This window comes from Callithrix jacchus, chromosome 17 (genome assembly GCF_049354715.1).
Source record: "Callithrix jacchus isolate 240 chromosome 17, calJac240_pri, whole genome shotgun sequence".
In the NCBI taxonomy this organism is placed as follows: Eukaryota; Metazoa; Chordata; class Mammalia; order Primates; family Cebidae; genus Callithrix; species Callithrix jacchus.
This window is the reverse complement of record NC_133518.1, coordinates 31,028,566-31,046,818: the sequence shown is the minus strand read 5'-3', so window position 1 is coordinate 31,046,818 and position 18,253 is coordinate 31,028,566. Positions and strand designations below refer to the sequence as shown.

The 18,253-nt window shown below is 34.2% G+C and overlaps 1 protein-coding gene and 1 long non-coding RNA gene across 8 annotated transcripts in view; one reads left to right on the top strand and one right to left on the bottom strand.

Moving 5' to 3' along the window:
• Window positions 1–18,253, top strand: part of LOC108588780 (uncharacterized) — a 428,081-nt gene that overhangs the window by 56,586 nt on the left and 353,242 nt on the right. For all 6 annotated transcript variants that reach the window (XR_013528527.1, XR_013528526.1, XR_013528528.1 and 3 more), the window contains exon 2: window positions 15,609–15,688. This is a non-coding gene — a long non-coding RNA (uncharacterized LOC108588780). The remainder of the gene's footprint in view (window positions 1–15,608; window positions 15,689–18,253) is intronic.
• Window positions 1–18,253, bottom strand: part of GPR149 (G protein-coupled receptor 149) — an 88,245-nt gene that overhangs the window by 45,188 nt on the left and 24,804 nt on the right. The gene's annotated exons all lie outside the window — the stretch shown is intronic.

Here is an 18,253-nt window from a genome sequence, read left to right as displayed (position 1 = left end):
GAAGATTAAATGAGTTGACCCAGCTGTGGGAGAACTGGGAAGGCAGAAGCTGGGAAAACAGGAATAGGGCCAGGACAGTCCACTGAGCAGGCCAAATTTAAGCTACCTGAGACTTCAGATATCATTTCTGCTTCTTTGAAGTCATGGGCAGTTCCATTATAGGAGGTGATTCAAGTAAGGTTTGGTTGAGACTGGGGGCACCTGATTCTATAGATTTTCTTTCTAGGAATGAACCAGTATTTCTAATTTTTACTTTGTGTGAGTACTTCACAGTGAATATGGGGCACACTGCTGGCCACATTGAAGTAGTTAAAAAAAAATGCTTGTTGACTTGATACAGTCACATGTGGATACTTGAAGACTTTTCAAGTCAATTATGGACATTTCCGTGACAAACTTGTGATTTATACTTTGGCAAATTTCCCAGTGTTTAAAGTTCATGGGCATGTGCTTGAAAAACAGAGGTACTACAGCCATTCCTTGGTATTTGAGGAGATGCTATGATCTGTATGTTTGCATCCCCAAAATTTGTATGTTAATATTTTAACCCCCAAAGTTATGGTACTGGGGGGGGCGTTTTAAGAGGTGATTAGGTCATGAGGGTGGAGCCCTCATGAGTGGGATGCATGCCCTCATAAAACAGCCCAAGGGATCTTGTTTGCCCTTTCTCCACCATGTGAAGACACTGAGAAGACGGCTGTCTCTGAGCCAAAAGCAGGCCCTTACCAGACACTGACTTTGCCAGTGCCGTGATCTTGGACTTTTTAGCCTCCTGAACTTTGAGAAATAAATTTCTGTTGTTTATAAGCTTATTTATGGCATTTTGTTATAATAGCCCAATCCAACTAAGACAGGATGAGAGAAATTTACATACAAGAAACAATGTCCTTTACACTTAGAGTGCCGAAAGTTAAAGGAGGTTTAGAAAACTGAAGATTAAAAAGTCCAGTCATTTTCATAAAGACTCAGGTGAGATCTTATTTTCAGTAAACTAAACTCAAAAAGCAAAGTTATAAATAGCTATTACTAGTAAAGCAAAAGTATAGACATTTTATCATAGCTTCTATATGTTCAGGCTCTTTAATTACATATAGCAGTAAGGAACACCTCAAACATAAGAAGAATTATTCAAGACCAGGGTTATTTGCCTCATCAATGACTATACCTATAATCAAGGTGCATACTTCTACAGCTGTTTTAAACAACAACAATGAGAAATACCAGCTGAGACAATTATATAGTAACCATGGAAACCCAAACATTGTGTTGATCTGACTGGGATGGAGAAAACCCTAATTCTCTGGAAAGAGAAGCTTTTCGAAGTGGAATTTAGGAACTGCGCAATGTATGAAAGAATTACAAAGTATAGCATTTTCAGGCTGAAAAAGACCTGAGGCTATTTAGTTCCAATCTTCCTGCTTTTCTCAAATGCCTCATTTTTCCGATGAGAAAACATGGGCAAAGAGCCTGCTCACTGTTATACGTACACAATTAATCAGTCCCACAGCCAGAGCTAGAGTCCAAAATCTACCCAGCAACAAGAAAGCCATCCAAAATTCTGGGGTTTATGTGCCCTTTTGTATAATTACTTTGTGCCAGGTTAGAGCTAATTTAGGGTTTGTGGTTGGAATTCTATCAGGATGGCCACTCTTTTTGGCTATGGAACCACTACAGAATAGTTACCAGTGCTTCTGGGCAGAAGGGGACAAAATATGAATCACTGCTGTCTCTTCTTCATCTTCATTCTGGGCAGATTCTCCTGTGGACTTTCTCCAGATGGATATATAAATAAGCTAAAGCCTTTGATAAATATCTTTTGTGTGTGGTAGTGAGCATGACTGCCCTTCAGATACACTATATCTCAAAGGATATGTGTGATTCTTAAAGGATACAAGTGTGCAGTGAATATCTGAGGCTATCTGTTGTGTTTGGATCTGTTTGTGCCTGGCGACTTGGTGTTTAGATATTTTTAGCTAGAGATTATTAGATTTTCAGCTAATTTGCTGAAAAGAAATTTGTGCTATGTCTGCTCTATGGCAGAGCCAAGGATGATGGAATTGGAGATTATTTCACCTGGTTCTCTTCCCCAGTCCCTGGGAACCCTTTGAAGATAGGAAATCCAGAGTGGGTTTTCATACTTTCTGTAATGGTTGTGAATGACACAAATCTTAAAAATCAGAAGAGGCACTCTTACTACAGGCACAATACCCTTGGGTACAAATGCTTTGTAAAATTTCAGTAAACCAATTATTGCCCTTTTGTGAATTACCGCCTTGTCTTCTGGGGAGTGAGTAGGGCAAAAACAGAGTTGAAAGTGAATGCTGGAGTCTGACACTCTTGGTAGAGTGTTGATTGGGCTTTTTTACCAGCTGCGTGATTTTAAGGAAACTCCTTTTTGTTTGTTTGTTTTTATTATACAATCACATCTACACCTGAACTTCACTGTTAGGAGTTGTGTAAGAGACAGTCACACACATCCAAAGATCAATGCGATAACTTCCACAATTTTCTATAACTCTCTGACTTCAAGTACAGATAAGGGGAATGACTAATGTCTTGTGACAAATATTAGTTGAATGAATACATTATTAAATACATATTTAATGAACAACAAGCATCTGATATTTGAAGGATATTTCATACTTTTGCCTTGTTTTACCTTAGTATCTGGTGAAGTGAGTGTTTTTCATCCTCCTTTTAGTCAAGGGAATTGAGAGTCAAAAAGAGGTCTAACAATGGTTGTGAATCAGGACTACCAATGCCAGTTTTAACTAACTTACACAATTGCAAAGAGCTACACATCATTTCTAAAGACCCAAGAATGTGTCTATCTTTGTTTGCAACAGTACAGCCTCAGCCTGACAAGTTCTCACCAGAGATTCACACCTGATCTCAAGAGCATACTCTGTGGAGGAAGGTGGGTGGCACTGTCTTACAGTGTGACTCTGTTGTCATAAGAAAGGGCTGTTTGTACAGACATTTAAAAAGAGAAGAGGTCCAAGGTTGAACTTGTATTCATCTCCTTACTGCACAGGAAGCCCTTTGTAGTGCAAACCAATTTCTTCAGGCAACATGTGTCATCCCCTCAGGAGATACCGCCTCCCACTCTTTGATTTCACCTGGGACCTACCTTAGACAGACTGTGTGTTCTATGGACAAGTTATTACTATAAAAGACATTGCTGAAGAAAATACAAGATTAGGGACAAAAAAGAAGCAAAGCCACTGTGGATTGAATTCTCACAGAGCTGAGGTTAAAATTTGGATAGCTAAAAAATATTCTTATAATTTTTCTTGCAAAACCATCCCTAATAATAAGGCTTAAAATACCTGAATAGAAGAGTCAATATTTTAAATATTTTATAATAATGTATGTATTTCCCTCCTTTTCATCTGGGATAAATTCAGCTTTTCTTTTTCTTTTTTGGAAGAAGGACATGAAGTATATTTTTCTCCTTTCTTTCCCCCACTAATGGAAATAGCCAAGACAATCTCAGGATTATGCTACAGCATATGTTAAAATTTAAAACCATTTACTGAATACATATATAAAACAATACCTATCATGACAATTTTTGAACATATATTTTATACTGAAATGAAATGTGAAAAGTTCCTGGGAATTTCATGCTTTTGAATGTTGAACATGTGCTTTTCCTCACCTTTTCTGCAGGGTGAACTATTATTCCTTTCAAGGCTTTCAGTGAAAGCTGTAATGATTTCACTTCTCCTTTTGGCAAGATTACTTGTGCCTGTACACTTTAGCACAAACTGTACTAAATTTTCTTGAGATACTGTCATTATCTGTGCCCTCCTGTTTCTTCTGATCTCTGAGTTACTTGAGAGCAAGGGCCTTATTTGCCTCTGAATGTTTCAGACCTAGCCCTGGGCTCAATGAATATTTATTGAGTGAATAATATAGCCCATGTCAGAAGTATACTCATGTTCTTCTGATGGTATCTGAGGTTGAAATGCAGTGACCCGACATAAGCTCAAACCTGTCTGGACCCAAGTATAGGTCAGATCCTGTCTCCTTTAGTTTTGGTAGGAGTATGATTTAGTGAGCCTAAATTATTTCCCCGATTCAATCGTCTACTATCTCTGGATATCTTATTAAACTTCAAAAATCTGTGCCCTTCTTCCATCTCATGGGAATGGTGTAAAATAAATGAGATCACATCTAAAGAACCAGGGCTTCTTATTAGAGTGTACATTATCATCATTATATCAAGCAAACTCTGGGTACTCTACAGAGTGCTAAAAAAATCTACCCTCAGGAAAAACAAAACAAATCAAAACTGGAAACATTTTTACTCTACCTGTGCTGTTTCTATTATTAAACAGTACACTTCTTGTGAACCTCTATGGCATGACCTTAAAAAACTGAAAAAAAGAATAAGACAAACAGCAGGAAAAACAAGTCTAAGCATAGCTTATTTTTTTTAATGTGGGGGGACATTGATTTTTATAACTTGCCTCACTGTGCAGAGATATTTAAAATAAAGAAATAATTTTTACCTATTTTGAATTGCAGGAAAGCACACTGATATGTGAACTATACAGTTTCTAATAAAATAGTTTATAAAAACACTGATTCTTCAGGTTATTTTAGAAAAGTATGCTTTAATTATTCAGTTATTTAGAAAAATTGACTGATCTATGTTACCTTACATTTATAGTGTATTTACATTTGCTGTTTTGTCATCTGTAAAATTGGTTGTGAAAATAAACTGTAAATTGATAAATAAACAGCGTATATATCCTTATAAACTGTAGTTTGTGGGAAAAGTACCAATTTGGAATCCAGTTTTCCTTTTGCTTTTTTTAAGTGTGTCAGAATTCAAACAATTTCTCTACATCTTTTTTACTGTGTCGGTCTCTCTTTTTCCCCAGCTTTCCACTGTTCTCTAAGCTACTATTTCTGCATTTTTTTCTGAGTTTCTAAATAGTTGCGCCTCCAATTGTGCCTTTACCTCCAATCGTGAGGGCTAATTTAGGAGTAATTTTCTGGTGCCTTAGAAGCAGCATTCAGAAAGCATAGTCCTTGCCCTCTTCCCGGCAATGCCTGTAGAGCTGACAGGCAAGAACAGAAGCAGGCAGGCCATGATCCATTCCCTAACTCCATTCCAGCTGACTCTTAACTTGACTCCAGTCTATCTGTATGTCCTGGAGGTTGACTATCCTAACACAGAAATTTATCATTCATGGCACGGGCACTGGAGAGCAGAATTCTTTCCGATAAATTGACCACTGTCAGAAAAACCAGGGTTATGGTAAATATTTCACAGATGTTAAACACACACACACACACACACACACACGCACACACACAAAGAATCACTTTGTCTGCATAAAAGCACTTCCTCCTGAATGGGAGTGGTAGTTAATCCAAGTGAGGAGGGAAGAACAAATGGGTTTCCTCAAAGTTCCATAGAAAGATAATTACCTGTAGGAAAATATGGGAGAAAGTGGTTAAACCCCAGAGCATTCATTCATTCATTCTTATGGAGTATTAATTTCATACTAGGTACCATTACTAGCCTCTGGGAGAGACAAAGATTTGAAAATTCAGTCAGCAAGGTGGTAGCATAGAAGCCCTGGATCTTTCTTTCCTCTATGGAAACAATGATTCTACAATAAAATGCAGACTGATTTACTTTGTGAGAAATCCAGAAACTAGTCACAAGTCTCCTGCATCCTGGAGCAAGTGTAAAACTAACTACATGGAACCCAGTAAGAGAAAGGGGGACACCCTCTTGCCAAGGACCCTACCCCTGGCATGGTACCATACAACTGGGGTAGATCTAGCTTCCAGCTTCTCTCTAAGGAGGGAAGAAAAAGACAAGACAGTATATTCAGCATTTGAATTTTTTTGGAGGCCACCTGAGATACTGTCTTTTGTCTCACTTGCCTTGGAGGGCTGATGAAACTAGGCACACTATGGCCACCTGGGGCGACTGAGAATAATGACTGTGGTTTGAAATGACAAGCTAACACATGAAACATCCCAGCTCAGCACAAGAGAAGCGAGCAGAAACAAACAAAATAGCTCCCAGTGTCTCTCTGGGAAGGGTAAGAGAAAAGAGGACAATGATTCCAATGCTCTGTTATTTTTGGAGGGTTCCCAAAGCACTGAATTTTGTCTTTCCTGGCTTAGAGAACTAATGAAGTCTGGCATATTATAGTTACCTAGGAGCTACTGAGACCAGAGACTATAGTTTGAAATAGTAAGTTAACATATGCCACAGCCCCACTTCCTTGGTAAATGCCAAGTGAGTGGGTAGGAAAAAACCTTAGCTCCCAGCTTTTCCCTCATAGCTCCCAGCTTTTCCCTTGTGAGGGAAGAAAAGGATTGGATCATATTTCCAACAGTCTGATTGTGCTGAGGGCTCCCAGAGGCATTGACATCTGTCTTACCTGTCTCAGAACACTGATGAGATCTAGCACATTCTAGATGCCTGATGATCAGTGAGAACAAAGACAACAGTTTTATCTAGCATGGGGATTTGAGGGTCCCTTGGAACCTCTGGCTGGTCTGATTGGTGATGGTTCTCTCCTGTACAAGGTCAGTCTATAAAGACTAGGAGTGGTGGTTGATTTGTCTAACGTGCAGACACAAACACAAAGAGTCAAGAATAAAGAAACAGGAAAATATGTTCCAAACAAAGCAACAGGATAATCTTCCAGAAACCAACCCTAATGAAACAGATATGGTTTACCTGATAGAAAATTCATATAGATGCTCATAAAGATGCTCAGTGAGTTCAGGAGACCAATGCATATAAACAAAAGGAGAATTTTAACAGATATAGAAAATATAAGAAAATGCCAGAAAAATCATAGAGATGAAGAATAAAATAACTGAAATGAAAAATTAATTAGAGAAGTTCAACAGCAGAGGAGATCAAACAGAAGACAGGATCAGTGAAATTCAAGACAGGTCACTGGAAATTATCCAGTTAGAAAAGCAATAAGAAAAGATAATGAAAAAGAATGAAGAAAGCTTAAGGGACTTGTAGGATGCCATTGAGTGGACTAATAAACATTATGGGAGTGTAAGAAGAAGGATAAATAGAAATAAAGAGGCAGAAAGCTTATTCAAAGAAATAATAAATGAAAATTTCCCAAATCCATGGAAGAAAATGAACACTCCCATCAAGGATGTTCCACAAATTCAAATACAGTAAACTCAAAGAAATTCATAGGGAGATACATAATTAAATTGATGAAATTTGAACACAAATTTTGAAAGCAGCAAAAAAAAATTGACTCATCCCATACAAGGAAACTTCTATGGGGTTATCAACATATTTATCAGCAGAAACATTGCAGGCCAGAGGAGGTAGATGATAATAAATTCAAGTGCTGAAAGAAAAGACCTCTGCTACAAATACCATACCTGATAAAAATGGTCCTTCAAAAATAAAGGAGAGAGAAAGACTTTCCTTCACAAATAAAACCTGAGGGAGTTCATCATTACTAGATCTGCCTACGAAGAAATGCTAAAGGAAGTTCTTCAAGTTAAAGTAAGAGGAAGCTAAATAGCAATAATAAAACATGTGAAAGTATAAAACTTGCCGGTAAGGGTAAATATAAAGACAAATACTATAATACTGCAATGGTAGTGGGTAAACTTTCAATCATAGTATAAAAAAGTCAAAAGTACTAAAATAAGTATAACTATAAAATATGTTAAATGATACACAACATAAAAAGATGTAAATCATGACATCAAGAACATACCATATATGTGGTAGGGGTAGGGGGAGAAGTAAAAATGTAGCTTTTGTATGCAGTTGAAGTTAAGTGGTTAAAAGCATAGAATAAACTGTTATGACTATGAGTTGTTTTATTGCAAGCTACATGGTACCCACAAAGAAAATACATGCAGAAGATGCACAAAAAGAAGAAAAAGAAATAAAAGTATAGCAATGAAAACGAAACAAAATACAAGAGAATACAGCAAGGAGAAAAAGATGAACAAAAAGAACTACAAGGTAATAAACAAACATGGCTAAAGTAAGTAGTTCCTCATCAAAAGGAAGTACATTAATTACTTTAAATGTAAAAAAGATTAACTCCTCAATCAAAAGACATACTGTAGCTGAATGTATAAAAAAACAAGATTCAACTTATGTTGGATCAGTTTATGTAAATTTAATACATCTGACAACTTATTAAGTTTACATACATGTACTTTAGATTTAAGGACACATCTAGGCTGAACGTGAAGGGATGGAAAAATATGCTGTAAATTTTAAACAAAAGAAAAACTGGCTATACTTATATTGGACAAAATAGACTTGAAGTCAAAACTGCCATGAGACAAAGAAGAACATTATACAAAGATAAAATGGTCAACTCACCAAAAAGATATAACAACTATAAATAGATATACATCAACATCAGAGTACTTAAATATACAATGCAAAATTTAACAGAACTGATAAAAGAAATAAATGTGCTGTAAATTTTAAACAAAAGAAAAACTGGCTATACTTATATTGGACAAAATAGACTTGAAGTCAAAACTGCCATGAGACAAAGAAGAACATTATACAAAGATAAAATGGTCAACTCACCAAAAAGATATAACAACTATAAATAGATATACATCAACATCAGAGTACTTAAATATACAATGCAAAATTTAACAGAACTGATAAAAAATGATAATTGTGAGAGACTTCAGTATCTCACTTTCTGTAATATAACATTTGAAAAAAAATCAATAAGGAACAGGATCTGAACAACACTATAGACCAAATGAATCTAACAGATCTATACAAAACATTTCACTAAAGAGCAGTAGAATATACATTTTTCTCATTGTACATGGAACAGCCTTCAGGATAGAGCACATGTTGGGTCACGAGTCATGTCTTCACAGACTTAAAAAGACTGAAATCATACCAAATATCTTTCCCAATCACAATAAAATAAAACTAGGAAGTCAGCAGAAGAAAAACTGGAAAATTTGCAAAATGTGGCAATTTAACACACCTTAAGCAACCAATGGGTCAAAAAAGAAATGAAAAGGAAAATTACAAAGACAAATGAAAATTAAAAAACAAAAACAAAAATAACCCAAACTTAGGGAATGCAGCAAAAGTGGTACTGACAAAGAAGTTTATAGCTATCAATGTCTATATTTAAAAAGCAGGAAACTCTCAAATAAACAGCCTAACTTCACATCTCAAGAAACTGAAAAAGAAAATCAAACTAAGTTCAAAGCTAGCAGAAGGAAGGAAATAATAAAGATTAGAACAAAAATAAATGAAATAGAGAATAAAAAAGTGACAGAAAAATAGACAAAACTAAGAGTTTATTTTTTGAAGGAAGAAGCAAAATAGACAAACTACTAGATAGATTAACCAAAAAGAAAAAAAAAAAAAAAAACAGGGAAGATCCAAATAAATAAAATTAGAAATAAAACAGGAGACATTACAACTGAGGGAAACAAACTATTAAGGAAAAGATTGTAAGAAACTACTATGAGCAGCTATATACCAATAAATTGGGTTACCTGCAAGAAATAGATAAATTCTCAGAAACATACAACTTACCAAGATTGAGTCATAAAGAAACAGAAAATCTGAATAGACCTATACCCAGTGGAGGGATTGAAATTGTAATCAAAAACTTTCTACCAAAGAAAAGCTTAGAACCAAATGGCTTCGATAGTGAATTCTACCAAACATTCAAAAACGAATTAATGCCAATTCTTCTTAATCTTTTCTAAAGAATTGAGGAAGATGGAACACTTTCAATCTGATTTTATGAGGCCAGTACTACCCTGATACCAAAGTCAAACAAAAATATCAGAAGAAAAGAAAACTACAGGCCAGTATCCTTGATGAACATAGATGCAAAAATCTTCAACAAAATACTGACAAACCAAATTCAGCAACTTACTAAGAGGATCAGTCACCCATGACAGACTGCAGTTTACCCCTGGAAGGCAAGTATGATTCAACATATGAAAATCAATTAAGGTAATACACCACATTGACAGGATGAAAGATGAAAATCACATGATCTCAATAGATGCAAAAAAAATTGTTAAAATTCAACATCCTTTCATGTTAAAAACCCTTGACAGAAATAGAGGGAAATTACCTTAATATAAAAAGGTCATTCATGAGATGACCATAGCCAACATTATACTCAATAGTGAAGAACTTTTTAAAGTGTTTTCTTTAAGACAAGGAACAAGGCAAGGATGCCCACTCTCACCACTTTTCTTCAGCCTAGTAGAGAAATCCTGGCCAGAGTAATTAGGCAAGAAAAAAAAAAGGCATGTAGGTGAGAAAGAAAAAAGTAAAGTTATCCATACTTGTAGATGGCATGATTTTATATATAGAAAACCCTAAAGACTCTACCAAACTACTGTTATAATTAATAAATGACTCAGTAATGCAGGATATAAAATCAACATACAATAATTAGCTGTGTTTCTATACACTAACAATGAGCTATCTGTAAAGGAAATTAGAAAAACAATTCTGTTTACAATGCCATCAAAAATAATAAAATACTCAGGAATAGCCTTACTAAGTAGATGAAAGACTAATATACTGAATCCTATAAACCACTGACAAAAAAATTAAAGTATAAACAAATGAAAGATATCCTATGTTAATGTGTTGGAAGACGATATTGTTGAAATGTCTGTATTACCTAAAGTAATGTGGAGATTCAATGCAATCCCTATCAAAATAACCCAATTATGTCTTTCACAGAAAGAGAGGAAATAGTTCTAAGATTTATATGGAATCACAAAAAACACCAAATAGCCAAAACAAGTTCAAGAAGAAAGGGCAAAGCTGGAGGCATCACACTTCCTGATTTTCAAAATATATTACAAGGCTATTTGGTATATATTAATTTAATAATTAAATGAAATTTTAATATAGTAATTTAAACAGTATAGTACTGGCATAAAGAAGGACATATAGACCAATGGAACAGAATAGAAAGCCCAAAGTAAACCCACATGTATATAATCAACCTATCTTTAAGAAAGGCACCAAGAATAAACAATGGGGAAAGCATCATTTTCTCAATAATTGGTGCTGGGAAATTTGCACATCCACATGCAAAAGAATGAAAGTGGATCCTTGCTCAAAATGGTTTAAGTGCTTAAACATAAGTCCTGAAACTGTAAAACTATTAGAAGAAAATATAGGAAAAAAACTTAATGATGTTAGTATTGGCAATGACTTCATGGATGTAACTCCAAAAGCATAGGCAACACAATGAAAAACAGCCAAGTAGAAATACTTAAAACTAAAAAGCTTTTGTCCAGTAAAGGAAACAATCAATGGCATGAAAAGGCTGCCTACAGAATAGGAGAAAATATTTGTAAACCATGGTATCAGATAAGGGGTTAATTTGAAAATATGTTAGGAACTCATACAGCTCAATGCATAGAAAAAGCAACAATTAATAACCATCTTTTAAAAATATGCTTTGGGTTTGAATAGATATTAGTCCAAGGAACACATACAAATGGCCCACAGATAGGTGATAAGATGTTCAACATCACTAATCATTCAGAAAAATGCACATCAGAATCACAATAGATATCACTTCACATGTGTTAGGATGGCTATTGTAATGATCTTTTCATGGCATTCCAACCAGTAGTTTCCATGTACTATTTATCATTCTACTTGACTCCTCCCTTCTTTATTTATAAAACAAATGATTGCCTTCTTACAGATTACAAGGCAGAAATATATTATCTTAGTTAACCAAGTCTATAATTCATATAGGTAAAAATCTATAATGAGGAAAAAAATTTTTAAATTGGAATATTTTAGAAAGAATAGTTTGCACTGGGATACTAATTTGCTAGAAAACCAGAACATATCTGAATATTGAGATATTGACCTAAAATAAAATAATAAAATAAAGCAATTAATAATACTTCTAAGAAAAACTGACTCATTCTTAGAATGTGAGCAGAAAGTTAAGAAGGTAGATTTTGGGAAATATGTTTAAAATCAAATTTTGTAGTAATTTCTACAGCAAAATTACAACCATGAATACCTTAAAAACACATACATTCTACCAAAGGTAATGTTTTCTAAACCTTTATATATATATATATATATATATATATATATATATATATATATATATATGTGTGTGTGTGTGTATAATTTTAATATATATACAACATATATGTATAATTTATGTATATATACATGACATATATATATATATATGTAATTTTTAAAATGGTGGGAAAACAGGAAATCATTTAAAAGTAACCCTTTGGGCTTTGGCTCATGCCTATAACCCTGGCACTTTGGGAGGTCAGGGCAGGAAGATGCTTGAGCCTAGGAATTGGAGCCCAGCTTGGGCAAAATAGTAAGACTCTATTTCTACAAAAATAAAATAAAATAAACATTAGCCACACATGGTGGTATGTGTCTGTAGTCCCAGCTGCTCAGGAGGCTGATGTAGGAGGATCCTCAAGCCCAAAAGTTGGAGGCTTTGATGAGCTATGATTGTGCCACTATACACCTGTACTCTAGCCTGGGTGAGAGAGAGGGACCATGCCTCTCCTAAACAAACAAACAAACAAAAAACAAAAGTGATTTCTTTATAGAAAAACACAGCCAGGGGTTTCAAAATATTTAATATTTGAAAATGTATAATTTCTTGACCATCCAATATTTTCCCTGATTCCTTAGGCTCAGATAGAGGCAGCAGCAATCAAGAATTATAAATATGCTAATATGTGTCTAGTTTTGAACCTGTCTAAAAAGCACTGAGGTGGTCTGAATTCTGATTCTCATTGGAACCTTTTGTTTCAAGCAGATTTTTTTTAATGTTGCCCAGCTAAACTTTAACTTATAAATCATATAAAATTATGTAAATTTCTTATTCAGGCCAACCCCCATTGTTTAAAGTAGAAAATGTTACTTTAGTGTGGGATCAACATAACTATTCCCACTTTACAAGATAGGTAACAGACACTTCAGAAATAAATTCGAGCAGCTAATTAATTCTTGAGGAATAGTAGAGTTCACATGTTTTTTATTTCCATTATTAAGAAATTTTCATTTTTGTTTAAGACATTTCCAAACCAACAGTGTTCTTAATTACAAATATATCTGCTTAAACTACATTTTCTTTTGATTTATGACTTTTGACTTGTAGCAATGGGAGGTTTAAAATGCTTCTGTCTGTAGTTAGATGACTTTGGTACTCTTCTTTTGCTTCAAAGTCTCCACAGATCTAAAATTTAATGTGACTTCGTATAAGAACATTATATAATTTGTTAGGGTGTCATTTTAAGAGAGTTTAACTTAAACATTATATAAATTGGTAGGGTATCATTTTTAGGGAGTTTAAATCTAAATTATATCTAAAGATAAACAACATATGATTCTAAAAACACAAAAGTAAAGCTTGATATCAACAAAATAATTTTAGGAATATAAATATTTCTTTTATTTATGCCTTTTTTTTGAGATGGAGTTTCGCTGTGTCGCCCAGGCTGGAGTGCAATGGTGTGATCTAGGCTCATTGAAACCACTACCTCCCAGGTTCAAGCAGTTCTCTGCCTCAGCCTCCCAAGTAACTGTGATTACAGGCACCTGCCACCATGTCCTAAGAAATACAATAATTTTTGCAGTTTTAGTACAGACGAGGTTTCATCATCTTGGCCAGGCTAGTCTCCAACTCCTGACCTTGTGATCATCACGCTGTGCTTCCCAAAGTGCTGGGAACAGGTGTGAGCCACTGGACCCGGCCCCCAGGCATATAAATGTTAAGATTAGACTTTGTTACATATGCAAGAAGTTTGTAGGTGTGAGTTCCTTTTTTTCTTCCCTTTGTCTTTTTAACATGTTAGCTCTTCATGAATCATTTCTACCAGACTGGGGTAGTGAGGGAGACAGAGGTTAAAAAAAAAAGTAGATGGTCTTTTCTGTCAGTTATCTCCTTATTTTAAAGAATGGATTTTTTTGTCGTTGTTGTTGTTGTTTTAAGAGCACTAACTATTGAGTCAGAAGACATGACCTTGAATTTAAAACTTATAATAATGCCAGCCTTGTAACTTGGGTGTTTGAGTCTTTCCCACTGATTTTTGTGTTTTTTGGATATGGTGAGAGGAAGGAGACAAGTAAGTGTTGCTGAATTAGAGAATTTGAAAGGGAAGCAAATCCAATCTGTATTACTTGGGGAAAGTTTAAAGTCAAACCAGGAAGACCAGACAGCTAAACAAACCCTTCAGGTGAGGTGTCTCGTAAAGGACAGACTCATTAAGTGAAAAAAACAGAGCAAGAATCGGGTTTTAAGGAGGATCAGAAAAGGTTATTCTAAAAGAGGGAAGAGAGGGAAAAAGCAGTCCAGGACAGCCAGCTCGGAGGGACTATGGCTTTTATGATCAGACTTTGGCTGTTTTGCATGTATTTTATACTGTATTTTCTTAAAGAACGGAGTATGTCAGTAGTGTGCTGGACTTGACTCAAATTGGCTCATGCAATTTTTAGAAATCTTGCAAGCTGATTATTAAAAATAAGTTATATAAACTTAAAATGAATTATATTGAAAACAAAGACAATACTCAAAGCTCATCACTCCCACTTATTATAATACATCTTGTTATTACGTATGTTCTTGAGATTATTTACATCTATTGTATCTGTATGTTGGTAATACTATATAAAATTGTGTTGTTGTAAATCACAAGTCCTAATTTGTAGCATTTTCTGACTTGCATGGTATAAATACTCCCATCATGGCTGATTTGAAACTACCAATGTGACAATACTGAATGCAGACTTGGGAAGAGGTGCACAGGAAATTGTATATTTGAAAATGATTATGTAATTCAATAAAGAAATCATATCATGGTTTAGCATATGCCTTAGTTATTTAATTTTTATCTTACTCATTAGTATATATAAATGTTAACCAACATTTATATTGTCAGTTGTAACTACAGGTTGGGCATGGTTGTAAGATAATTGTAAAAATCAACCAAAGCGTTCTGTGAGAATCAGGTAGCTATAGGGAATTTACAATACAGAATAATATCTATGTTAATATTATTTGTAAATTATTTGCTACACATCCTTTATATCAGTAAAGGTTGTATAAGCTTATATATGTACACATGCTTATATACATAAACATTTTCCCACAATTAGGGTTGCAGTTGTTAAACATTTATCAACAGACCATTAGGATATTAATCTAAGTTCAACTGTCTGTCAAAGCAGAAGAAAACATCTTCCCTGTCTATCTAGAAAGAGGATGAGATTAGGCAATATATATGAAAGTTTGTTATACACTGCTAAGTACTATACAAATAACAAGTAAGGTAATGATTAGGGAAAGCACCTTTTCTCTTCTGGTCCAGGCTTTCTTCAAGGTTTTAAAATGACAATATCTTGACTTTCTGAAACAAAAAGGTTTCACTGGAGAAGAAAGTTGCTTATAGCAAAATTGTGTCAATTTTCTCTATCTCTGATATTTTTCTTGCTTATTTTAATAATCTTTTATCCTAAACTATAAAATAGTTCATTCAGAATGGTTATTTCTATTTGCATCTGAATTGAAACCATTGTGTTTTTTCAATTTACACAGCTGAGAACAGGAAGCTTTGAGTACAATTTGAAAAGAAAGAAAGAAACAACGACAACCCTATAATATCATGGGGAAATGAGGTAAGCAGAATAATTACTAAAATTGAAATTTGGCTAAAATGACAAGTTCAAAAACCCAACTATTTCCATATGTGCTCTTGGATCTTAAATAATTAAAAATGGCCATGACTCATTTAATCAATGTAGGAATTGACTCAGAGAAACCAATATAATTTGTTCATGGATGCTTATGATTATTACCACTTGATGACCTGGCAGACTGCAGGAAGATTGGATCAAGTCAACTCTGCTTAATTTTCATCATTTGCTCAAATTAAAGTACAAAATGATGTTTCATCCTATTCATAGAGCTGAATGTCACTCCAATAAACATAAGAGAAGGACTCTAATTACAACTGGAACACTTTTTTCCTCATTATGTTATAACTTTGATTTATAAAATGCAGACTAGTGTTATTCAATCTAAGAAGTTCATTAGAATCCTTCATTTAAAAAACACTAAATGCTAGTACCAACCTGCTGGAATCCTCATTTGGTTATTTTGAATTTGGACTTGGTATTAGTATTTTCTTTTTAAGTTTTAATGTCTGGCTGGGTTTATGATATTTTCCTATAATAAGTACTTCTCTAGAGGTCAGGCTTATTAAAGGCTAGTCAGAGCTATTTATACCTATAATGTGAATATCTTGTCAAAGATGCAGATTATAATAATTTCTTCTTCATACATTTGTTAAAAAATGCTATAATTCTCATATAAAAGTTAAACTTACCTAATAGAAAATGAATTAATACTGTTATAAATTAATATTTTTCACATAAAGATGGTCAGTTATCACCTTTCTTTCCCCCAAAATGTTAAAAAATTGTCAGTCATCACTTAGTGTAGTAAATATCACCTTTATCCTTAGTCTAGGCTTGTAATCTTTCTAATCACTCTGTATTCTACTTTGAACCTAAAATTACAGATGAAACTCTAAGTTCAGTGTGGAACGTAAGTCTTCATATTGGAACCAGAATTCCCTCAGTGTTTTCAGGGCTGTTAGCAACTTTCCTCTGCTGTAGAGATCAATGGTCCATTTAGTCACCTAAAACTCTTAGAAGTATTTGAAGGCATGGCCTAAGGTATCTTTGGTGCACTATTTTTAGGAAGTCTTTGATATCCTTTGAGTTTCTTTATGAAAGAGCAAGGAAACAACTCTATTACCAACATCTAAATCACCCCCACATTCCAGTTTGAAATACACAGTTGCTTTCAATGAAATTTATTCATTCAGTCCACAGCATATCATAGAGCTCCTATTCTATGAAATACATGCATATCTGAAGGTTCTGTCACTAGTACTTCTGTACTATTCTCATATACATGTGTTAACAATTGTATGTATTTGAAATTATTTATAAATTATTACAATATTGAATTCTCATAGTAGTTCTGTAAGCTTACTAAGGGTCAGAGGTTATATTATTTGCCTTAAGTAATACTTCATATAATATGTAATGGTTGTGTCAGTGGACAACCTAGAAGAGGATCTTAGTATCCTTTTCATTATTCTTCACTGGTGTTCTCAAAACCATTTCAATAAACATGCTCTCCAATGAAAACCAGGGAGCTTCATAGGCAAAACACTTGAAGTTAATTTCTCTAGATACCCCTTTCACAAGATTGTCATTCTGATGCTCTCTCTATATAGAAATCCTGGAGCCTCCCCTCGTAGCACTGTACTATGTTCTATTGAATTACATGGTATCATCTCTGAGTAACCTCTGGTTCATTTTTATTGCAATGAATCAAAAGTTGTAAAACCACCTTCCTAAGATTACAGAATTAAGTTATATGCAGTTGATAAGAGTTATAGATAATGTTGAAATATTTGAAAGAAATTTAAATCTCAGGCTTGCCTGTTTTCAAAGCCAGTGCTCTAACTGCAAAATGTCATGAGACTAGTCACTACTAAAGTGAAAACACATCATAATTAGTGATTAAAACAAAGAATATTAAATATCATTTTATCAGAGTAATATTTGTTCCAAAATGAGTAGATACATGCTAGACTTTTACACTCAAATATTACAGAATTTTTTGTTTCACTGAATGACAAATGTATTTGAGTCCTGGTTTTACCACTTAGCATTGTATGATTCATGAGAGAAAGAAGCTGGTTCAAGTTTTATCTTTATCCAAAAGGTAAAAGTCAAAAAAACTATGAGCTTTTTTTCTGGGAAATTTTTCCCTTTTAATTCCGATGACTGCTTAAAATTGGTGAGTCTTATAAATTGCTAATAATTGTTACTAAGTGGTATTAATTTGCTTTTTGTGTTGACACTTTTCTAGCTTTACAGATAGTGCCACTGAACTAAATAAAGATTTCTAAATCACAGCTTAAGGTGTAGAAAAAGTGACTCTTGAATAGGGATTATTTGTGAAGATAGAGTCTGTGCTTGCCCAGTGGCAAGGCAATGTTTTCCAGTGATTCTGCTGGGGTCTATTAAACTACAAAGCAAGTCAGATGGCATATTTTTGCTTTACTTTGCTGACAGTTGCATCTCACAGAGAGTACAAGAAGCAAGAGGGAAAAGTTTTTAAGAATATAATTCTTATCAACATGGGATAAATAATTAGTGAAA